The sequence below is a fragment of the Mobula birostris genome, chromosome 7, assembly GCF_030028105.1.
Source record: "Mobula birostris isolate sMobBir1 chromosome 7, sMobBir1.hap1, whole genome shotgun sequence".
NCBI classification, from domain to species: Eukaryota; Metazoa; Chordata; class Chondrichthyes; order Myliobatiformes; family Myliobatidae; genus Mobula; species Mobula birostris.
The window spans coordinates 169,681,608-169,687,607 of record NC_092376.1 but is presented as its reverse complement, the minus strand read 5'-3'; the positions used below and the strand labels follow the sequence as shown (position 1 = coordinate 169,687,607).

The 6,000-nt window shown below is 40.5% G+C and overlaps 1 protein-coding gene across 4 annotated transcripts in view; it reads left to right on the top strand.

Moving 5' to 3' along the window:
• The first annotated feature begins 4,444 nt into the window (after positions 1 to 4,444).
• The window catches only part of LOC140200886 (uncharacterized), a 78,688-nt gene continuing 77,132 nt past the window's right edge, over positions 4,445 to 6,000 (top strand). For all 4 annotated transcript variants that reach the window (XM_072264528.1, XM_072264530.1, XM_072264529.1 and 1 more), the window contains exon 1: positions 4,445 to 4,543. The gene's annotated coding sequence lies outside the window, so the exon portion shown is untranslated. The remainder of the gene's footprint in view (positions 4,544 to 6,000) is intronic.

The following is a 6,000-nucleotide window of genomic DNA, read 5'->3' as shown; positions in this document are numbered from 1 at the left end:
CTATAGATATAATAAGAGAAAAAGGATAACAAGGGACAAACTTGGTCCTCTGGAAGATCTGATTGGTCAACTATGCATGGAGCCCAAAGAGATGGGGGAGGTCTTAAGTGAATTTTTGCATCTGTATTTACTCTGGAAACAGATACAAAACCTATTGAAGTGAGGCAAAGGAGAAGTGAGGTCATGGCCAGACAACAGGAAGAGGTGTTTGTGTTTTTAATGATAATTAGGGTGAATAAATCCCCATGGCCTGACAAGGCATTGCCTCAGAACCTGTGGAAGGCCAGTGCAGAAATTAAAGGGGTCCTGGCAGAGATGTTTAAAACAGCCTTAGCCACAGATATGATGCCAGAGAATTGAAGGACAACTAATGCTCTGTTGTCTAAGAATAAGATGGGAAATTATAGGCTGGTGAGCCTGGCACCAGTACTGAGTAAGTTATTGGAAGACATTCTAAGAGACTAGAATATAAGTATCTGGATAGACCATGAATGATTAGGAGAGTCAGCATGGCTTTGTGCACTGTAGGTCATGTCGAACCATCTTTATAGGGTTTTTCATGGAAAGTTGGTGAAAGCAAGGCAGTGGATGTTGTCTACATAGACTTTAGCAAGGTCTTTGATAAGGTCCCACATGGGAGGTTAGTCAAGAAGGTTCAGTCACTTGACATTCAAGATGTGGTTAGAAATAGGATTAGACATGGGCTTCGTGGGAAAAGCCAGAGAATAGTAATAGATGGTTGCCTCTCTCACTGGAGACTTGTGACCAGTACTGTGCTGCAAGGATCGGTGCTGGGTTCACTGTTCATTGTCATATACATCACCAATCTGGATGGATCAGTAAATTTTGCAGATAGTAACAAGAATGGGGATCAGAATAAGATGTATTATTACTGGCATGTGTCATGAAATTGGTTAACTTAGGAAGAAGAAGAAGAAGAAGTCAATTACAGTATACATACAATATATTGAATAGATTAAAAATCATGCAAAAACAGAAATAATATAAAGTGAGGTAGTGCCCAAGGATTCAATGTCCATTTAGGAATCGGATGGCAGATGGGAAGAAGCTGTTCCTGAATCACTAAGTGTGTACCTTCAGGCTTCTGTACCCTCTACCAGATGGCAACAGTGAGAAAAGGGCACAGCCTAGATGCTGGGGGTCCTTAATAGTGGACACTGCCTTTCTGAGACACTGCTCCTTGAAGATATCCTGGATATTTTGTAGGCTGGTACCCAAGATGGAGCTGACTAAATTTACAACTCTCTGCAGCTTCTTTCAGTCCTGTGCAGTAACACCACCCCCCATACCGGACTGTCAGAATTCTCTCCATGGTATATCTATAGAGGTTTTTGGGTGTTTTTGTTGACATACTAAATCTCTTCAAATTCTGAATGAGGTATAGATGGTTTCTGAGCTATGCCTAGCTATATGGTCATGGGTATAGAGAGATTAGAGCAGTGGGCTAAGCACACACCCCTGAGGTGCACCAGTGTCGATTGTCAGCGAGAAGGAGATGTTATCACCAATCCACACAAATTGTGGTCTTCTGATTAGGAAGTCAATGATCCAATTGCAGAAGGAGGTACAGAGGTCCAGGTTCTGTAACTTCTCAAACAGGACTGTGGGAATGATGGTGTTAAATGCTGAGCCATAGTCAATGAACAGCATCCTGACATAAGTGCTTGTATTGTCTAGGTGGTCTAAGGCCATATGAAGAGCCATTGAGATTGCATCTGCTGTGACCTATTGTGGCAATAGGCAAATTGCAGTGTGTCCATGTCCTTGCTGATGCAGGAGTTCAATCTAGTCATGACCAACCTATCAAAGCATTTTATCACTGTAGATGTGAGTGCTACCGGGTGCTAGTCATTAAGGCAGCTCACATTATTCTTCTTAGACATTGGTATAATTGTTGCCTTTTTGAAGCAAGTGGGCACATTGCCAAGTGGTTAAGGCATTGGACTAGCTACCTGAAGGTCGTGAGTTCGAGCCCCAGCCGAGGGAACGTGTTGTGTCCTTGAGCAAGGCACTTAATCACGCATTGCTCTGCGACGACACTGGTGCCAAGCTGTATGGGTCCTAATGCCCTGCCCTTGGTGTCATTGGTGTTGTGGAGAGGGGAGACTTGCAGCATGGGCAACTGCTGGTCTTCCATACAACCTTGCCCAGGCCTGCACCCTGGAGAGTGAAGACTTTCCAGGTGCAGATCCATGGGCTTGCAAGACTAACAGATGCCCTTACTTTACTTTTGAAGCAGTGAGAGGTTGAAAATGTCTTTGAATACTCCTGCCAGTTGGTTGGCACAAGTTTTCAGAGCCTTTCCTGGTACTCTGTTGGACCTTCTGCCTTGTTTGGGTTCACACTCTTTGACAGTATTCCTCAATGGGCATTGAGGATGTCTATCAAAGCTTGAAGCAGAATTTAGATCAGCTGGAAAAATAGGCTGAAAAATAGCAGGTGGAATTTAATGCAGGCCTGTGTGAGTCGTTGCACTTTGAAAAGGTAAACCAAGGTAGGACTTACACAGTGAGGATCAGCGTTACAGAGAGGGGTTCAGTAGGTTAAGACTTTATCCATTACAGCATCGAAGAATGAGGGGTGTGTCACGATGTGGACTGGCAATATTGGAACCCAAATACAGAGGAAATACAGACTCTGATGGACAGGCGGCAACCAGAGTTTACTCATAAGAATTCCAATAGAATGCCGGTGGTTTGGCTGAGTAACACTGTGAGACATAACATTCTCAAAACTAAGACCCTCCAAAAGGGCATCTGCTTAAATAATATAACTAACACATAACCCCAAGTCTATCCAAATTTTAGAAGTTTAAACAGAAAATGCCAGGAGACTGCATTACAATGACTGAGTCATTTGAGAGAAAACATAAGGAACCCTAAATAATTAACGACTCCCATTAAAGAACAATATACTATTTCAGGTGCTCTAAAAACTTCAGAGCTCAACACTCTCCGGCTCCCCACAGAAGCCCAAAGAGTTCATTACAGCTGAGTTCTCATAGAGTTATACAAATTTATGAGGGGTTTAGATAGGGTAACACAAGCAGGCTTTTTTTTCCATTGAGGTTGCTTGATATCAGAATTAGAGGTCATGGGTTAAGGATGAAAGGTAAAATGGTTGAGGAGAACTGGGGGGGGGAGGCGGGCTCTTCACTCAGACGGTGGTGAGAGTGTGGAATGAGCTGCCAGCGGAAGTAATTCATAGGCACATGGATGGAAGGATTATGGAGGGATATGGCCTGGGTACAGGTCAATGAAACTCAACAGATTAATAGTTCAGCATGGAATAGATGGGCCAAAGGTCCTGCTGCTGTGCTGTGGTGTTCTGTGACTCTAAACATAAATTTGTTATTCTGGCTGTCAATTTATCTAATTTATCCTCAATGTTCTCCCATGTGATCCTCATGTTACCATGTCAACTGTTAAAAACTTTCCTTAAAACTTTCACAATATTTTCTGCAAGTTCCTGAAGACAGTATCTTCAAGGATATGTCTGTAAGAAGTTTTTAGTATTTTATCAGTTTTGTAACGCTAATTTCATCTTCCCTCTGTGTACGTTTGACCTCTTTTGTATTGCTCTGTGGGGAGTTTGATAGTTTGTTGTGGTTTCTCTCACGATGAGCATTTACCCTTTCCTCCAATTACCTTAAAATTATGCCCACTTGTATTAGCCACTTTTGCCTTTGGAAAATATCTCTGGTTATCTACTCTATCTAAGTCTCTTGTCATCTTGCATAGCTCTGTCAAGTCACCTCTCCCTCTCCTTCACTCGGCCAATGAATGCTCTAGTTTGCTCAACCTATCCTCATAAGGCATCCTATCTAATCCAGACAGCATCCTCGAAAATCTTCTCTGTACCTTCTCTAAAGCTTCCACATATTTATTGTTTACTTATTTATTATTATTATTCATTTTTTGTATTTGCAGTTTGTCATCTTTTGCACACTGATTGATTGCCCAAATTGGTCTTTCGTTGATTTTATTATGGATATTATTCTATTATGAATTTATTGACTATGCCTGCAAGAAAATTAACTTCAGGATTGTATATGGTGACTTAAATGTACTTTGATATTAAATTTACTTTAAACTTTGAACATCCTTCCTAATATGAAGTGACCAGAACAGAACACAATATTCCAAGTGTGGTCTAACCACAGTTTTATAGAGCTACAACATTACCTCACAGCTTTTGACCTCAATACCCCGACTAATAAAGGCCAACTGTTTATATGCCCTCTTAATTTCCCAATCAAGTATAACTTTTGAAATAATTGTGAGCTTGTTAAGTTCCCATTTTCAATTTCCTTCAGTTTCCTTTCTCAGTCGACGTTTTCTCACTGTGCTAATGATGTCTGAATCCCGAACTGGAAAGGAAGAGGAAGGTGTCTGGTTGTTTGGTTTCACAAGTGGCAGATACTGTGCAGAGAGAGTGAGAGGCCCTCAGCTTGTTATGTTTTGTTGTGCTCTCATTTTTGCTGCTTGGTCTTTGGACTCCTTCAATGGTCTGTTTCAACAAGGTGGGTGACCTCATCTAAATTGTTGGCTTTTAGACCTTTTACTCTTATGAGTTTTTCTGTTGAAATCTGCCTCTCTTCAGGTTAAACTGGGGTATCGTTTAATTTTGTTTCATGATCATTTCCTTAAATAGTTGATCAGGGAATATTCTCAAGTGATCTCTTCACACTACTTGACACACTTTTAATTTGGTCAGCAAAGGAAGAATATTAAAGCTCGCTGCATGTTTTGGACCAACTGGGAAAATGAAATGATAAATTGCAGATGGAATTTAATGCAGGCAAGTGTGAGGTGTAACGCTTTGGCAGGACAAAGCAGAAGAGATCTTACACCGTGGGCAGAGGGGCACTGAGAAGTGTGCTAGGACAAAGCGTTCTGGGAATACAGGTCATTCATTCCTTGATAGTGGTTTCACAGAAGGGTAGTGTCGTTAAGAAATCTTTTGGCACATTGGTCTTCATAAATCCAAGTATTGATACAGGAGCTGGGATGTTATGTTGAAATTGTATAAGACATTGTGGAATGCCAAATTTGGGGTATTGTGTGCAGTTCTGGTCGCCTACCTACAGAAAAGATATCAATAGGATTAAAGCTCTGCCGAGAAATTTTACAAGGATGTTGCTGGGAATGGAGGATGTGAGTTATAGGGGAAGGTTCAATAGGTTGGGAATTTATTCCTTGGTGTGCAGGTGAATGAGAGGAAATCTTATCGTGATATACAAATTTATGAGGGGCATAGATAGGGAAAATATATGCTTGCTTTTTCTCCTGAGATTGGGTAAAACTAGAACACATTTCCAAAAGTCATGTATTTGTGTGGTTGAGATCAAATGCTTCATCTAAAATTAATTTAATTTTCAGGATTCCCAGGTAATACTTTGATACTGTTTGAGATTTCATTATTCTCAGAGTTCTGCTGTCTGTTCAGTTCCTTGACTTATGGACCGCATACGATCTTGAGATTCATTTTCCAACAGGAACTTACAGGAAAATAAAGAAATAGAATTTATGAAGAACTCTTCATAAATAAAGACTGAGAAACAATCAACGTGCAAAAAGGCAAATTGTGCAAATAAAAAAATAAATAACATTGAGAGCATGAGTTGTAAAATCCTCAAAAGTGAGTCTTTAAGTTGTGGAATTGGTTTATTGTTGAGGTGAGTGGAGTTATCCACACCAGTTCAGGAGCCTGATTGTTTGAAGGGTGAGATCAATTTCTGTGAAAATATCTCAAAGCGAAATGAGAAGTCAAAGTATCATAATCTAAATTCCAGAGAACTAATGAGTCAGTACGTAATACTGACAGTATCAATACTGATTGTATCATTTCTTAATGCATGTATGCATTTCTAAATGACAATAAAAGAGGACTTTCTTTTGTAGACTTTTTGTAGTTTCTATGGTTTCTATTCCGTGTGCAGGTCAGTGGGACTAGGCAGAAAATGGTTCAGCACAGTCA